This window comes from Simochromis diagramma, unplaced genomic scaffold (genome assembly GCF_900408965.1).
Source record: "Simochromis diagramma unplaced genomic scaffold, fSimDia1.1 OVJJ01000343.1, whole genome shotgun sequence".
NCBI lineage: Eukaryota > Metazoa > Chordata > Actinopteri > Cichliformes > Cichlidae > Simochromis > Simochromis diagramma.
This window is the reverse complement of record NW_024386831.1, coordinates 681,019-699,973: the sequence shown is the minus strand read 5'-3', so window position 1 is coordinate 699,973 and position 18,955 is coordinate 681,019. Positions and strand designations below refer to the sequence as shown.

At 40.5% G+C, this 18,955-nt stretch overlaps 1 protein-coding gene across 1 annotated transcript in view; it reads left to right on the top strand.

Moving 5' to 3' along the window:
• Window positions 1–18,955, top strand: part of gli2a (GLI family zinc finger 2a) — an 84,794-nt gene that overhangs the window by 21,356 nt on the left and 44,483 nt on the right. The gene's annotated exons all lie outside the window — the stretch shown is intronic.

Here is an 18,955-nt window from a genome sequence, read left to right as displayed (position 1 = left end):
GGCCCTCCCTGGCAGAGAAAAATGTCCCAGAGAAAAATAGACCTCCCCCCATCCCTCCCCGTCCACAGGGCTACTCCAAAGGGACAGCCACTAATCTTCCTGAGAAAGAGATTTCTGCTTTTCTTTCTGTGCTCCTAAATGAGGCTCTTACACTGCTGTGGTTCCACCGAACAGTTCAGAGGTGGAGGAGGGGGTGGGGGCACTCACTGGCCAGAGTTATGCAGGGATGACTCCATTCATGTTATACCCCTGTGCCCCCCTTGGGGTTCAACTCCTTGGCCCTCCACCTTGGTTGAAAGAATCACAGAATTCATCTTGTGATGCCTGAAGTACTCAACTAAAAAAAGAAAAATGCAGTTCCTCACAATTCTTCCTGAATTATTCTTTGAAGGAGGCAAGTTAAGTTGGCAGTAAAAATTCAACCTTATGTTATGTGTCCTGTTTAAAGAGGTGCTGTAGATTGAATTACATGGCTACACATACAAAAAACAACCCACCTCCCCTGGGTCTGAAAGCCACCAAACATGTCACGGGTTTCATTTTTAACAGTATATATCCCCACTGAGGAGAGGGAATCGACTCTTATCAGTTGTCATTTACAGTAACATTTTGTAACATATCAATAATGCTTCCCTGATACTTGAGAAGACTTGCAAGCAACAAGCTTACAGGAAGGCCTATTGACCAAGTCCCAGTGTTTATTTTCCTGTCAGGGTCTATAGCAGCACACTATCAGGAACTCACTGCTGTCCTCCAAGGATGACTTCAAGAGATGCCGATATTGTTTCTGTCCCGGAAAGACTTTCAATTTACAGCTTTTATTTCCAGATTTATAGCTTCGTTGTCTGCAGGATCGGCTTATACCTGTTTAGATTTCATACCTGATAGCTCCAGTATGTGTTTCAACCAAGTGACTACAGGCAGAAACAAGTTAAATTCAAGACTTCTGATGCTACTTTACCAAAAGTGCAATGGAAATAGATGAAATTTAAAAAAATGTACATTTTTCAAGTAAACAGACTGATGTCAGTTCAAGATCAAAACAAGTGATCTGATTGTCTGGAGAGGTCAAAAACACTAGCACTGTGTGCTTTACGTGAAATGACATAAAGCATTTAAACTGAATTTAACATCACTTAGAATCTTTCAAGGCACATTAGAAAGTGTGTATTAAAGAAATATTAGGTTTCATTCCCCCTGTCCTATTTATTAAAAAAAAAAAAAAAAAAAAAAAATGACAAAGGATGAACTGAAGCTCTGCCATCACGTAATGTCGCATACTGCTGTTTCTGATGTCATTTAAAAAAAAAAAAAAAAAAAAAAAAAAGAAATATTAGGTTAAGAACCTGTCTTAAGTCTGCGCAAGCTCAGGCTGGAAACATTGAATTTGTCTTTTTACACATGGACATGGACATGAACAGCATCTTCAGAAAGAAGCAAGTCAAAATCTATTTTGCCAATTTCCAGTTCAAGTCATTGATAATATGATATGATCTCATGGTAAACACATTAGAGCGTTACCTAGGCAATGAAGATGTTGGAATGGCCAGAAGCTTCTAGGTGTAAGCTTCAAAGCAATGCGTGACAAGTGGATTGCAACATTTTGAGCCATGAACTCATCCCCTAAGTTGAGACTGTTAGCAGAGCTTTAGACTATGTTGTTTCTAAAAATAAAAATTTGCAGAGGTCATAAAATGATTTCTGTGAAGCGATCTAAACATAGCAGCCACACTGAAAAGGGTCCAGAGGTCGGTGTGAAGATGATCTTGAGCTGGTGATCAGCCAAATTTAAATTTGGTTTATCTTTTGATTTTTAGCAACTTTTTTCAGTAGCTTCTTTGATCGCATCTCATATTCACATCTTCCCACCAGCTAGCATTCTTACAATACTTGAACGGTTGACTGGCTTTCTGGGCGCTTAAGTTAATTCATGTGGCTCTTATGAACAGTTAAGTAATCCTGATGTCTATGTCTGCCTCTCTGGCTTATCTAGTGTTTCACTTTAGGCCTCTGGCTGGCTAAGACAGAATTCAAAGATTAGATATGCTAAGTGAAAGCAGAAGGAGGACATCTTGTTTTGTTTTTTGGCCTTGCTGATTGCTGTGCTGTAGCCAAAAACACTCATTTCTGATCCCTGAGCTTTTGCTGAAGCCTTTATCATTAGTTATTGTAGGCAGTTCTCATCACAAAGTGGCTGGCCTACAAAATAAGTACAAGAGGAGGCAATAAGAAGCAATGGTGTGGCTGTCCTCCAGAGACTGGGATCAATTGGCTACAAGGGTTTCCAGTCTAATTTATGGTATATAATCAAACATTTGGGTATTTTATGTAAAACTGAATTATGAATACATTCCCAGTATTCTTTTTTATGTTTATAGCAAAGAAACCCCAACTTGAGTCCAACCAAGGAGTTCAGAGGAATTCCTAACGAGCTCCAAGCACCACAGAGACATTTCTTTCTACTTTTGAAAAAGAATATCACAAGACAAATGTTTATTTTACAGATTGCTTAGAAGACAGCCGGAGAGAAAAATATTAAACAGCCCAATGTTAACACTGTATTTTCTGAATCTATTGTATGCCAACTCAATGGAGGGCTAACAGCCTTTGGCAGCTCTCTAATGTGGTTAGGAAACATAAATCAGGCTCAAATGAGAGGACAATTCTGATACTGGTTGTTTCTTTGGAGCTCCGCCTCTGCTTCAAAGCCTCCAGAATTAAAAAAGCAATGTGGTATGCTTTGGGCAATGTCTGTGGATATAAATCTCTCTGTACCAGAGGCGTCTACACGCACAAGAACCAAAGACAACATGCTACATTCCTCGCAGTTTACAAGTAGAGAGAGAGGAGGTGGAGGCAATATATGGATGCTTTAGGGGATTAGCCAACACCCCGTCAACCAGCTTTCTCTCCCTATCCTTCAAGTCCCTTCCTTGCACTTCCCTTTTTCTTTTTGTGCTTCATCCTCTCTTAAGCAGAAAGCCCTTTCCCAGCATGCAGAGTGTAATCCATGCCCCCACCTCTCAGACACTTCCTGCCTGTTTTGTTTGTGGACTCATGGAAATCTGCCCAAGAAGGTGCCTATAACTCTTCTCTAAGGTGTCGGCTCAAGCAACTGCTTTTTTTTTTTTTTTGCCATGGGAAGATGCTCCATGTTATCAAAAAACTTGTTGAAAGTCAGCGACTGCGCTTTTCGACCTCTCCGCCCCAGCGTAATCCTCAGTATCCTTCAGACTAGAGTTCCCAGTCTGCCAGCCTCAGCTACTTTCATCCGCTAATGTAGCCCTAACACTCACAGTTCAAGTGAAGCCAAATAAACGTCCGAGGAGTTTAGACGTGGTAAAACAAAAATGTGTGCTAGCTGTAAACACAGGCGGGAGGTGCTTATATAAACAGGCCCAGTTCATATGGCTGAGTTGGTCTCGGGGCGGACAGTTTGTGGTCAGGCTCTTCCGGTTCTTATCCCCTAACCTCCCCCTTGACTGCAGGCACAGCTGTGGTCCGCCCTCGTAGAAACACTGCTGGAGGAAAAGGATTAAGGGGGAAGAAAGCCCACTGACCCATGATGAGACAAGCATGTCTGTGGTTAAGAGAATATAGGACCTCAGAACGTCTGCATCCACATAACAGCTCTCTGGGGATAATGTTCTCAAATGTTTCACACAAGACCCCCTCGACTCCGGCCGCCCAACAGATAAGGTATGTGCCAGCCACAGTAAGCCGCTGGACAAAAGGTGTCTTTAAAATTAATGCCTGGTGTAATTGTGTTGTAGCTGAAAGCAAGAGGAGGAAATTGATTTTTGCCATCAGTGAAATTCCTCCTGGGGGACACACTGGTTCTTTTAATTACAGCTATAAGGTTTCAACACCTCAGTCTCTCGCCTCTGGTAGCGTTTAGCAATTAGCCTAATCACCCACAGCTCTGGGGAACAGTCACACTTGTTCATACACATCACCTGCCAGCCTTTGGTTCAAACTTTTAAATAAAACAGTCATGGATGGAAACAATCTCAGACCATCCTGCCCTGTCAGCAGCAGCTGGGTTTGCAGCGGAGGCGGAGGAATTCCATAAACATTTATGAAAAAATAAACTTTTACAATATTTTTCGTAGTCACATCCCCAGGAGGGAGAAATCTTCCTCCAGACGGAGCGTCCAGCCATGAGTCCGGCTGCCCCCAGTGGCCTCGTTTGGGCAACCAGCAAAATAAGTAGATATCTGAGTCAAGAGTGGATACAATTTTCATAAAAAATTTATTTTCACTGATGAATATTCACTGTGTGTGGGATTCAAAGTTCAGAATAAAGACAAGTTTCTAAAGCTATATACCATAAAAACAATTTCTTACTTCTGGGCCTGGAAGTAGTAGTCCCATTTTATTTTATTTTATTTTTACCATAGTGCTTTTAACTGTTAACGCTTTCTAAGCTTCTATTACTTTACCAGCAGGAAAAACTTGCGCACTAAACCTTAAACACTCAAGAGAATTATTGGCAGAATTAGTTTTTAATTGATGAAGTTTTCAACTCTAGTGAGAAGTGGATGGGGATTGTCTTCACACTGTATATTACTACCAAACAGACAGCTGTTGAGGTACACATGCACATTTTTGGGGAGGTGTCTGTGAGGCCACAGCATAGATTTAACACAGTGTTATAAATTTAATGACTTTCATATTTTTCTAATTACATAAAAAACAGAGTATCTTGTAATTACATTACATCCAAAGGATACAAGTAATGCCCAAGTCATGAAACCAGCCCATTAGCTTTCAAGTGGAAGTTGTGCCTTACAGCTGAAACCAACATGTCTCAAAAGGCACAACTTTTTCTCTCAAGCCAAAGGATCTCCATTTTTGGTTTGAGCCACTCTCCTCACAGCTTGTTGTTTGGCAAATAGTTGTTGAGAGTTTTCATCCAGTCGGCATCTTACGTACAAACTACAGGGGACTGGTGCAGTGCTGTATTCCTCTTTGCAAACAGTTTCATCTAGTAACAGCAAGAAATGTCCAGCATTCACCAACCAGTCGAGGAGTAAATCTTTTTCCATATTTTTCCATCCAAGCTAGGATACACTTAAAAATCTATCCCCAGTTCCTCACTACCTTCTGTTTTTAAGCTAAGCTAAGCTAAGTTAAGCAAAACAAGTCTCAACTTGAGCCATGAGCTCCATCTTTTCATCCCACACAGGGGAACAAAGCAAAAGTTTCCCAATTGCCCACCTACTTCTGTAAGATCACTCCACTGATATATCACCATATATCATATGGAATCATATATAGCCACCTGCTATCATAACATTTGAGTTGTCTTGTCATATGAAACAAAAAAGGCAATAAGCTGAATCTCATACAATTTTTTCATATGTAGAATAGAAGATAAATTCCAGTTGGGGACTGGTTTTCCTGTACAGTTCTTTATGTCGCCTTCTTTACTCCAGGATTAAAAAAAAACACAACAACAACAACAACAACAACAAAAGAAAACAACAAAAAAAAAAAAACGCTATAATTTGGAAATATATTCTACCAGCTATAAGTATCCATTTGCTACATCCTCTTATTCTTTGTGAGAAAATTCTATTGTTTCTATTAGTTACACTGCTCTGTAATCACAGCTAAGCCTGTCATGAGACCCCTGGATGGTTGTCATGGCCCTTCGAAAAGAAAAAAAGCAAACAAAATGCTGCCATATGGAAAACTAATTTGTAATGTCATTCATCATCCAGCTGCAAGAAAAATGCAGGAATAAAGTCAGTCGTTCTAACAGCTGGGTAGCAACACATGATTGAGTGGTATTCCTGGCTAAAAGCATCCACCCTGTTTCTAGAAACAGGATGTCTGAGATCTGAATCGTAAATTCTCCTCATTTTGACTCATCCTAACACGACACATGTCCCTGCTTTTGGTCTGTTAACCTATCACTTTACGCTTGAATTGCCTTAGTGTTCATATGTATAGCAAACAGATCTTAGCTAAGCTGCCATTGTATTGTTTATTGGGTTTCTGAATACACTACACACCAGCGAGGCAGCTGTGCAGATTAGGAATGCAACCTGAGACTCACAAGATATTAAATCTCATTTGGCAAACTCAGAGAACCTAAAGAAATGACCACTACTAAGTTGCACATGAACTTAAAATTGATGGAAAAAGTAGAAAAGTATCTTCCCAAGGCAACACAAGCAGCAAGGACTAAGCAGTATATAGATATTTTAAAATACACTCATATATTTTCAAAAGTGGTTCGAAATTATCCTTCATAATGTTTCTGCTTTCAGTGTTTTGTCAGTAAAGTCGTGCTGGTGGTTTCATTTAATGTTTTGCATTTTATGTGAAGAGCATGGAGGGGGACACAGTGCCAATACATCACTGAATAACACGCGGCTCATAATAACTTAATGTTAAAATTTAGATTTGTCAATGAAATTTGTTCATTTGGGGAAAATAACGCCCTCTTTGTAAAGCCTTTAGACTTTGCTGACAAAAAAAAGAGTAGCTTTTCTACTTTGTGAGCATTGGTGTTTACTGGGTCCATTTGGGTCTGAACTGAAACACTTAAGACACAAAACTAACCAGCATTCATGTTCTGTGAGGCAGAATTGCCACTTTTGTGAGTGGAGTCTGGTGGAGTGTAATGGCAGAGGTGCTAGTTGGAGAAAGTAAAGTGAACAGTTCCCCAGTATCTTTGGTCTTCAAAGCTAAGCTAAGCTAAACAAGTCTCGACTTGAGCCATGAGCTCAATCTGTGTATCCTGCACAGGGCAAGAAAGCAAATATGCTTCTCAGTGTGTCCACCGAGATATCTCCTCTCATATATAGCCAGCTGTTATCATAAAAGCTAACATGTCTTGTTACATAAAGTGCAATGAAGTGTAAATATAATGGCTTCACTTCCTGTCTGACATCAGGTAAAAACTGTGATATATGTCTAGAGTCTCTGTCCAAGCAGTCCATGGCTTTAGTTTGTGTTTCTGCTTTTTATTACACGTAACATACTGAAAGAAACTCGATCCTCAACCGAGTGAAATTAATCACTGCTGTGACTTCTCACTTGTTGCTTTAGTAGAAAGTACAGAGATAAATGCATCATGTAAATCATCCTAAAAATATTAAGATAGAATTTCTTTCTATACTGTCCAGCCCTATAAGCTGCTTGGGATGCTTTGGTACATGTACAACACATGAATGGTGTTCAAATTCAGCTTTTACATTCTTAGAAAATACCAAGCATATTCCCAGACTTACCTCTGCCAAGTAAAGATCATGTTTTCTTATGCAAAGCTATAATTACACTTGTACAGTGAAGTTTCCCACTTTTTTTCCCCCTACATCTAATCAATAGTCTGCAAATGAGCGTTTATTTAGCTGAAGGCTGTGTGTGTTAGGCATTTGTGTTAGTATAGTATGTAAGCTTGTTGTGTTTTGCTTGCCAGGTGATTTCCCCTGATGGTGTCAGCTAAGCCTGAGAATTCCTGGTTTGGGCTTCAAAGGATACCGGGGTCATCCCCTGACAGCAACAAATACAGACATGTTCAGGGCAGACACAGATCTGAAAAATATCCCGTCTGTCTGTTTGACCGCTTTCATCGCACTTTGCACGGGCCTGAAGATTTGTATAAACTATTTCACAAAGAAACTGCAATGCTTCAACTGAAAACCAGTCACGAGTCCAGTGCTGCCTCACAAACACAGACTCAGATATTTGCCAAGACCATTTGTTTACACTGGATAATTTTATTCTTTCCTCCTGCTTTAACTTTAGAAATTCATTACTCTTTGAAATCAAACAAACGAGAGAGAGAGGGCTTTTTTTGAAGAGGTCATTCAGTAAATATAGCACATCCACTCTAAACCGGTCTAAACTTTAGCAACACTGCAGAATTACAAAGTAGCACTTTTTGTTTCCATGATCCAGACATCCAGACTTTTATTGTCAAAATCAGAAAATTCACACAGTCAAAGAATTGGGCTTGGTATGTGATGCTTAACTGTTAGCAAAAGAGAAAAACAAAGACATTTAAGAAAGTATAAAGAAGTGTAAACATGAATGGAAAACATTATGTAAAATGTAAAAATGGTATATAAGGTAGTGTTTGGAAGTGTTCATAGTGGTAAGAATTTAGTATACGTTCTGGGGTTTTTGCAGGAATTATAAGCAAGAACTTAATATTCCTGCAGAACAACAGCACATATACTGGCTGCTCAGCTCTGCAACATGTGCTGCACACAGTACTGACACGATTAAACAGAGGAGTTGGAACTGCACTGCTGGGCAAGCTGTGTAATTATAAAATTAAAGTGCCTCAGTCATCTTTTCCTTTGTATTATGTTCTGTAAAAGACAAGCTTCCATAACTGGACAGTTATCAGTCGTTGATATCCCACATCATTTTTATGTTCTAGTATTAACTCATCTTTGGTAGCTTCTTTACAGTTCTGTGCGTTTGTGTTGTTGTTGGTCCGTTAGCTTAGCCCTTGGTTTCACAACTGCATCTTCTTTGTATTGCTTCAGTTTAGGTTGCTTTTAAATCAGTGGATTTTGTGACAATCTTATGTTTTTACTGAAATATACACATGCACAAAAAAGCTATGTTTGAATTGTATGATACTGAGTAGAGGTTTGGCTCTGCTCTTCGTTTGTCCTTGGGTACAAGCTGTCTTGCTGAAAGGCTGTGTGATATTGTTGTGCAGACTGAGGCACTTTCTTTCCAGGTGCACAGCAGAAAATACGCACGGCTTTTTGAATGCATACATGATTTAAACTGTTCATTTTGGAATCATGACTATCTTCCTGTCTTTATTAGAAGTGGAAAAGAAGTTTTGGAGAAGATCTAGTTAACCTCAGATAGTTTAAACTGTGTCTATGCTCTTTGCATGAGTGCTGTGCACATTCTTTAAGTGTTAGCTTTGGCGAAACAGGTTTGAGATGCTTAAGCGATAAAGGTACTGTAAATCCTCTTTATTCAACAGAGTTGTAGTCTTAGGGAGAATCTGGCCCATCTGAAATTCCCACGGAACAAAGAAGGAGGGAAGGGGGGAAGGGGTGAGGGGGGCGACTGACAGGAAGAGAGAAAGAGAGAGGGAGAGGGTACTCAGCTGAAGAGGGGGTATTGTTTACATATCAAGACACTTCCTCTAACGCCGAGGAAAAGCTGTAATTTGCCTTGCAAGGTTTTACACTTTAATTTCTCCATTGTGCAGGGGGATAACCCCTTATTATAGAGGAGGAAGTAGCCGTAAGCCTCGGACAGAGGCTGAGGGCTCACAGAGAGCCTCAGTGAGTTTTTGACCCCCTCTTCTTCCCTTGCTCTCAATCTGGATTTTTTACTTTTTCATTTCTGTGGCCATTTTGGCTGTTCATTAGCACTCAACGGCGTCTGGGCACTTTCCAATTAACGCTCCGCTCCAGGTAATATTTCCTTCCTGTGAGGCCAGGCAAGCTACATTGGTGCAGACTCATAGGCGTCGTGGCCCAAAGAATGGAGGGGGGGGGATGGTTCAGGTTGCCAAAACCATGGGGTCCCTTACCATTTACAGACTGGAAATCACTTAATAAAATCATCCCAACTTTTGGAAAATTGAATGCAAAAGCCATTACATGACAAGCAAGCCAATTAACATCCAGACTGGGTGCTTGAACCTTAAGCTGTAATGACAGACGTGAGCAAATATTGACCTAACCTATAAATGTTCCAAGAAGGGTAAAATATATGGATACTGCAGAGCTATCCATCAACACGTCATTAAGTTGTGTATTTAGTCTGAAAAAATCTGCACATGGTTTATGTTTTCATATATTTTCAGTGCTGTTTAAGTTGAAGTGACAAGTGTCCAAACTTTTTATGGAAGCTGATTAATCTCAACACATTTTCACACAAGTTCCAAAGTCCCTGAAAGACAGCAGGGATCACAGTACCTCAACAGACTGGAGCTGAAATAATTAGAACATGACTTAATCAATTGTGTACATCAGTTGAAGTTGGAGTTTCAGGATGGGTTGATTTTAAACTATTAGTTGCAAAGGCTAGCTAGCTGAAAAGTGCACTTATAGGCTAGCTCATCCCCTGCTTTAGCATTTTAATTTACGTTTATTTCAACACGACTTCAAAAGAGATCATAAACTCGTCAGAAAAGAAATCACTGACGTTATGAAGAAATCAGATTTCAGGCTTTTTCCATCCCTCTCATATAAACTGAGGTTTTGATCGCTGAAACCAAATGAAGCTCCCTCCATGACTAAAACCCGCAGCTGATGCAGACCCTAGTTTTTCCAGTACATCATTCATATTCATGTTTGGGAAAAGGGTTTCACTAATTAACACTGGCTTTCTTTTGATTAACATCAGCTAACATTTTCCTACTGTTAAGATATATACGACTTTCTAGATGTCAAACATAGCACCAAGCTGGCATACTTAGCTAGCCTCCTCACTAGCAAAATCAATTATGAATCCACATTGTTATTTTAGTCCTGACATGTAGTTTAGTCTAGTGTTTGTGATCTGGTTGTTACTGCTACTGATTAGTGGATGAGATTTTTAAGCTACTAGCTAGTGCTGCTAATCAGGCCATGTTAAACCCATTTGTAAAAGCTTTTCTTAGTATATTTCAAGGTAAATTATGACTTTGTTAGGATACGCTGACTAGCTCATTCAACAGCAGCGAAGCTGTTTGTGCAGGTGTGCATTAATGTACCAGGCTGTTGCTGATTCTGTTCAATGGGTCTTGTGGAAAATTGTGTGTGTATGTGTGTGTTGTCCTGACTGGTTAAAGTTTAGCTTTGGCAGTTTGTCACAGTAATCGAGACGGTGTAATTGCCCCTGAACTTCTCCACGGGGCAGATGGAGAAAAAACAATAATACACAGCTTTTATTTTGGGTGACTCTCACGCTCATATAAGGACAGGATATCAGAGCAGCTCACCATACTAACCTGAATATTTATGAATTATTTTCTGTAATTTTAAAGAATTTGTGAGAGAGTATGGAGCACATTAGCTCAACTCTTCACACTAGAAATTTCATACCTATTACATACAGTGGTTTTTGTTGGCCTCGCTGGGTGTTTTTGTAGTCTCATGTTCACCAAAAATGCTCTGAAAAATATTTTCCTTCAAAAAGTTACAGATAAAAGTAACAACTCAAACCACGCTGAACATCCTCAATGACATGTCAAACACTGACATTTAAGATATTCTTGATGTTCAAAATCTTATTAATATCAAAACTTCTAAACACATACAGGCTTTATTTCTTTAAGCACCACTAAACTGTTTTTTATGAAGACCAACATCTGCATGCACATTAACCTTCATCCTTCTCGTCCACTGTCTAACTAACTTTCTCTCTTTCACTCGACTGCCACATAGTGACTAGCACTATTAGCCTGTCATAACACGGCACATATAACCGGAGGTGATCCGAGGTCTCACTGAACCAAGTGTCCCTGGGGGCCTAGAGCTGTAGCAGTTGAACCCGATCACTACCTCGTGGTCTGGGGTGATGGGTACCACATGTAAGCAGAGGCAACCGCTAGCTCTAATAGTAGCTGACAAGTGGCGGTCTGATGGGGGGGGGAGATCGCTATAGAAACATAACCCTGTTTCAATAAGACCTGCGGTGGCGGGCTTGCTTAAAATAAAGTCTTTGTATGGTAGAAAAACTGAGCTTATGGATTGCTTGGTCTCCCCAGGTTTGGCAGACAGTGTAAATAAAATGTGTTCCACAACCTGTTGGGTCAGTCAAAATTGAAGTTTATTTGTTCCACTAGTTATCAAAACTATGAGCCCAGTCTCACTGCCAAAGTAGCACATATAGGTGCTTGCTGAGGCTCCATCATATTTTAATTGGTACTCTTTAGCATCCTTAGACTAGATAGAATAAATATAGTGAACGTATATTCTAACCTCTTAAAGTCCACCAAGTCGTCAGGTGCATTCAGGTTAATAGCAGGGTTTGAGTTCAGATAAAATACCCAGAGACTTGTGCTTTTTTTTTGCAGGACATTACCTTGAAACACAGTCTGTCTTTCTTACCAGGCTGTGTTGTGTACTGAAAAGTTATCTTCATGCTAACTCTAGTAAATGTTCCTCCTTGTCTGCTGTGTGACTCACAACACCGCACAAGAAGAAGAGCTATCACCAATTCATGGGGGAATATACAAAATTCACAGCTCTGCTGGAGTGTCAAATGGTACTAATGCTAGATGGACAGAAATAGGACAGTGGTGTTTTTCGTGACACGGTACGTCTCAGGAATGAATGCATGCCTCAGCGCCACTGGTGTGCGGGCTCACACTGAAAAAAGCAGAATGGATTTTAGATATAATGAATACTGTATGCCCCGCAAAGCTGTGAGTGTTTGCTGTAAGACTAACCCTTTAGCTACCAGTCTGGGAGAAGATGACAGAGAAAAACCTAACTAGCTACCTGAGACATACATAAAAGTCTAGAAACATTAATGGGTTTAGAGAGAACATGGACAGGAGACAGATTTGTGCTACTTATACCACTGAGAAGAGTTGTACGGTCAAGATATGCCCCCAAAATTCTCTGTTACCCAAATCCAGCAACACAGCTGGCATTTGGCCCATATGAGGTGGATGTATGGCTGAGTTGAAACAGTGAGTCTCTGACTTAGCAGTAAAAACCAAATGTGGTCCAAAAAACTGCAAATATAGGCAACATTTGGGCCAAACACAATCCGGGGTGTGAACTAGTAGGCACTGGAAAGAAAAACACTGGATATTAGTGGAGCTGCCAAATTCACCATCGTCTTTATGGTTTTTTGCCGCAGTCATGATTCATTCCCCAGCACCCAAACCTCAGCATATGGCGTCACTTCTCACAGTGTTTGTTGTGAACTTTAATGTGGAGCCTATAAAAGTAGATTAAGAATAATACAGTGGCAGCATGTGGCACCCTTTTCTCCACAGAAAGAGCATGGGTTGGTTGTTGAACATCACAACTGTACCACATGTGGATCATTACGAGAGCCAGGCAGGGATTGTTAAAACTTCAATGTGCTTTTATATTAGTGCTTTGAAGCAGAGCAAAGGAAAAATACTTTCTAATCAAGGGCCCGGAAAAACAAATGCCACAGTAATCAAACTGTAGAAAGACCCATCTCCTGCTCAAGACGCCAGTCATGTTTACTGAAGGAAAACCCAAACTAAATAGTAAAAGATTGATAAAATAGGTCCATCTGTATTTACTATTTGTTTTTTTCAGTAACTCGTTCTGGAAAATTCTTTAAGAAGGCATCAAATAACACTTTCTCATTACGATAAATGGAATTCATATCTGGAAACAGACGGTAAATACAATTTAGCAGGCCCTCCCTTTTTGGATCGAGTCAAGATAAGCATACAAGAGTTTGCCCTACATTAGGTCTGGAGTTTGGCATGAGTCCACACTGTAATTGTTTCACTATGTCGCTAGTCAGTTGCACAATCACTAAGACATTAGGGCGTCTTATTTTAGCCCTCCAAAACATCAAGGTCTGATGAAATGCCACTGTTATCACCACGTTGTGCTCTCAGTAAAAACATTTGACTGCCAGACTCTTAAATTTGTTCTCCAAATGTTTCATTTTCTATGTTGATGGAAGCTCTCCAGCACTGATTCAGTCTACATGTGGGCTCAATGACAGAGTGCGCATACAGTCCAGTCAAGTATGGCTAACCCAATGTTTGTATGCAAAAACATTTGGTTTGCAATTTAACAATGCAGTAGAGATTTTAAATTACAGTATAAAAATGACAGAGTTTTACGATATGATGACACAACTTCAAACATCTGTGTCACAAATAATGATGTCAGGCTTCAACATGGTACACCCAGAATGAAGTATTCCTTCTCAAGAAAAAACACAACAAAAAGTGTCAAAAATTCAAGAAGCGGAGGCCAAGTTGTCCTGACTTTGAATCGCCAATAGTAATAGGGTGTCTACCAATAAAAGACTGACGATCTTAGTATGTGTAAAAGTATCACCTAGGAAAACTATTAACTATTAATAAAGCAAAAAGATGGAGCATGGTTTGCAGCCTCCAAGTGATTACACAGTTGGAGATATGATCAGGTCTGCTGTAGCACTGATGATAAAACTAGCAATGTGCACCCAGCTTAGTGGCATAGGATAGCTTGTTAGCTTGAAAAAATACATGAATGGAGACTTCTGCATTTTGTTGTATGGCACTCAACATTCAGCGCAAAATGCCAGGTTTCCACAGCACGACATGCCCAAATCATACTGCTGAGAATCTCTGGAAATTTGTGTGTACAGCTGTTAACTCGGACACTCCACTTCATGGCATTATTAACTTTATAAGTTACCAGCTCGTTGATGAACAAGTAAAGTTTGGGTATTTTTCTCAGGAGCTTGTGGTGGAGACAGTCTTAGAGCTTAAACAAGATCTAAAAACGTTGTATTTTAAATATGTCAGTATTGTGAAGTGCTTGTTTATGAGGTTCATTCCACCAAATTAGCAACGTTAAAAAATGCACACACAGAAAATGAAAATTAGCCAAAAGACATCATATTCTTCCAAATGCCCATCCTCAATCTCTTATATGGGTAAGAGTCCTATAAGAATACATAAAAGTGTACTTTATAGCCGTCCTGATCGCATGCTCTGTGCACAAATTCTGATGAGTATGACATCGGGGATTAATGTCATAATGAAGTCATTATGCTAACACTGGAAGACGAGTTCTTACCACAACCATGAGCTGAAAGAAATGACAAATATGTTATAGACATGGGATCCTTTAAGAGAAAAAAATAGTTTAAAACAGAATTTTAAATTAAATGCAGCTCTTTAATTTGGTCCTTTATCCTCAGAATGTAAGGTCTGTCACTCTGAGATGAATTTCCTATACGAGACAAATTTCTGCAATCACTGCTCTGCTGCCTGGATCTCTTGTAGTTTCAAGTTACACACATCAGGACTTTAGAAAGTTCAGAACACACATGCTTTTTCTTCATTGTCAACTAGCTGATTGTATGGCTGTCGTCGCCAGTTCTCCACCAAAGCAGCCTTGAAGTTTCCACTCACTGTGAAAATGCTTATTTTATTTTGACATTTGCATGTTTTGACATATTCACTGAAACACTGTAAGGCTACATATGTCGAGTGTAGAGTCAATGAAACCACAATGGAGTCCAGATGCTGGGTGAAGAATGCCAATAGGAATCTGGTGGATCAATTTAGAAGTCAATTCCTTTTTCCTAGATGGTGCAAACTAGATATCCCCCTTTAAATCTACTTTCCCTTTAAGCCACTCGTGTTCTGAAAGTAATCTGAAGGCTTGAACAGCAAATCAGTGGTATTCTTAGCCTGAGATGACCATATTAAGAAGTTCCTCTCTCGATGACATCATATAGAGTCAAAAATAGGACATTTTATGACATTTTATATATACAGATCTATATAGTATTTTATGATACAGTCTGTGTCATATTAAAGTTCTGTCAAGTTATAAGTTCAGGTGGTGCAAAAGTGTTTCAGACCCATGCGTGATGTTTGTCCAGCCTGCCTTGAATCAATATTTCTCTTTGCCACCATGGCGTTGTGTTTAAAGGAGGTGAGCTGAAGACACGTGTACAGCCCGCTTTGACCCCCTGACATGTTTACTATGCTGTTACGATTGCTTTGAGGAGTGTGTGAGCAGAATTTAGCGATGGAGTCACAGTTGGCTGTGCTCCAAAAATAGCACGCAAAGGCCTCGGTGTGCAGTCCTATTGGCAGTTGCAGCTGGGCTTCGGGTGTGGCCGTTGCTTTTCTTATGACGTATTTTTTGTAGAAATACAAATTAACAGGATTATCCCCTATTTTCATATTTGAGTTCTGGGAAAATCTGTTGCAAAGTAAGTCCTCATTCAGCAGCTGGTACTGAAGTGGGTTTGAGCAAGGCATCAGCTGAAGGCTGGTCGCTCGGGTCAGGCGGCTCAGTGGAGGTCTGTGGTTAAACTGGGCAGATTCTCAGTGTTACTATAAACAAGGAAGTGTGAAAAACATTTTTTACACATGCAAAAAAATCTTTAAACGGCACAAAATAAGTGGTCAATTTATCTTCCTGTTTGTTACATTTCATCATTTATTATCATTATCATTATTATTATTGTTCCATCAAAATAATTTAGACTGAAATAGAATTGATACTTCCCATTCCAAAGGAAAGCTCCTAGTATGTAAAAGTTACAAAACTCTAGAGCCACTTCCTCATGATTGAGAGCCCTTCCTGTCTGTATCCATAAAGGTGTTTGTCAGATAAAGGAGATTCCCCTGCAGGCTCACCCCGCCGTGACTCAACTCTCAGAGTGTCACACAAGGGAAGTATCGTGTTAGCTAATTTTATCACACAATGCACGCTGCTGTCATTGCAGCTCCGGTGACAAATCACGCCTTATCTTGAGGGCTGTTGTTTGTTGTTGCTGAGTAATGTCCTAGCCACTCGCTCCCGTCTCTGGAGCTTTCATCTGCTCGCCTGTCAATTGTCACAAACCGCAGTCACGTGCGCGCACACACACAAACAGCGACACAATCGAAAATGCTCAAGTAGCGCTCTGCAGAAACAACGCAAACTTTCTTTGATATGTACACAAACTCAAGTGTCATTTCCCCCATGGGAGGATTGCTTTCTATGTTCGCTTTTTCCTCTCTGATTTAAGCTTTCCACCGCTCGGCTTCATGCCCTTCACATTTGCCCGTGTATAATCTACTGAAGACAGACTTGTAGTGTAACACGCATCAACCTCCTCCTCTTTCCTTTGTAAATGGTTCGACCCCGTTGGCAGCGAGGCCCTGATGAAAGGGACATGTGTTACTCATAGGGATTCTTGTTTATTTGGCTTCCATACTTGCATTAAGGCCAAGTAAACTGGCCTTTAGGCTGAAGAACAACTGGAGAGACGTCAAGCACTGTTACGCTGTTTGATCACTTTCACTATGGGGAGGAGATCTGAACCACTGATTGATATCTAACACTGATAGCGTAATGCCTCTTGTGCACTTCTAAAATCCAAAAGTGTTTGCACATGGAGAATGGTTTGCACAAAGAAATGCTTAAGGAAACAAAACACACACACACACATCAGATCTCTAACAGTGCCTGAGGAATGAGGAGGCACCTGCAGGCCCCTTGTCATACAAAGGCAGGTAACCAGTGGCTCATTCTGGGGATGGGGTTGGGTTTTGTTGTAGCCACATGTTAACTGGGCAAATATTCAGAAAGTAGAAGATGTCTAATATTTTAGCATTTCAATTTTCCTTGTAACAGCTTTTTAATTTAGAGGTTCCCAATAGGCATAAACCCCTAACCCTAGCAGGGTTCACTGCTGACCTGATGATTGTTCATTTGATTCTGAGTGTTTATGCTTCGCTGATAAGCCTATCCGGTTACACTTTTTGAGAAATACAATGAATAATCTGCTAAACTCTGTCTGCTACATTTTTATGTAAGACTGAAACAAGAGCCGCATCACAAAAAGAGGATGAGAAGGGCAGCATTATCAGACTGTGGATCACCTGCGAGCCGATCCGTTTAGTTGGAGGCCCTCTGACCTCCTTCACAGCTGTTTCTTGTTAGTGCTTTAAAACCAATTCACAGAGTTTCCACGCTGAATCCTGCCCCGAAGAAAGAGGCCAGACAAGAGAGGGGTTTGTGAGATCCGGCTTGTCTGTGTGTATATAAACAGCGCAGTCTTAATGTTTTATCTTATCAGGATAGCTGACCTGAGAGTGCAGGGGCTAGCACTTAAGATGCTCATCCCTGTGTTATGAACCACCAGCAGTCAGCTGTTGCTTTTGAGCTCTTCAAAATCTTTTTGTTTAAACCCTTTAGCATCCACCAGCGACTCATCTAAGGTTAGGTACTGAGGGTTTAAGTTAACATCCTGCCTCTTTGGAACATCTGTGAGACTTCATTTGAAGGAAAACGCCTTACGGCTTCATGAAATTTGTCTATTTAAACATGTGACTAAAACAAAACTTAACCCTAACAAATAAGTACAGTACAGTGAATTCTTTATACTGTGTAGCTTTCTAATGCAAACATGCATTTAAGCAAAGTGGAAGGATGTTGGCTGTGTCCTGCAGTCGAGGCTGAAATGGCCCACCTGCTTTTAGAGTTGTTGTAAACTTTGCTGCTATTAATGTCTCAATGAAACTAATGGACATCAGTCGTTTATTTAATATAACTTCCACGCTGATGGATATAAACATTTTCAGCAGTGTAAATTATTCTAAACATAAATTATTTTTCCTCTGAAACAATTTACCTCTGGCCTTTCTAAGCCTATGTCTTCAGTAAGGGGAAGTGTGTATCCTTCTGGAAGACCAAAGACAGGCAATCTGATGGAGACCAGGTCCGTCCAAGAGATACTCCCCAGCCGAGTCCTCCCGGGACCTGGGGAGCAGCTTACCCATGGGGGACACCTCACCTCGGGGTGAACCCCAGCTGGGACAGCTTTAGATTGATGTCGCTGCCTCCTTCTCCCACACATTGTATGCCATTTTGGGCACTTCCTCTGTCTTTCCCCTTCTTTCCTTTAAAGAAAAAAGCCCAGTTTATAATTCAGGGGGGTCGGATGGCTGCTTTTGGGTAAAGGATGCTGTCATAGAACCGCTGAGGACGCTCTTTGTGTGAACTGGCAGCCTCTTCATCAGCTGTGTATGAGAGGTTAAAGGGCTCATGGGAGACAGACAAAGCTTTCCTGCCAGCTCTTACCATTTGAGGTTACTTGGCTTGATTGGTGCTTGCTAACACTGTTTGGACCGGACAGAGGTCGTGCATAAACCCAGTTTTTGATAAGTAGGAAAAGCAGAAAATGTGGTCGCGACACCTCATTATGTCAAGTATCACTCCATTGGATGTTAAACACATTTACAAGGGGGCCTTCCGGTTTTTCCTTACATCCTCCTGACCTACAGAACGGTGACAAACCCAGTGTGTTAATT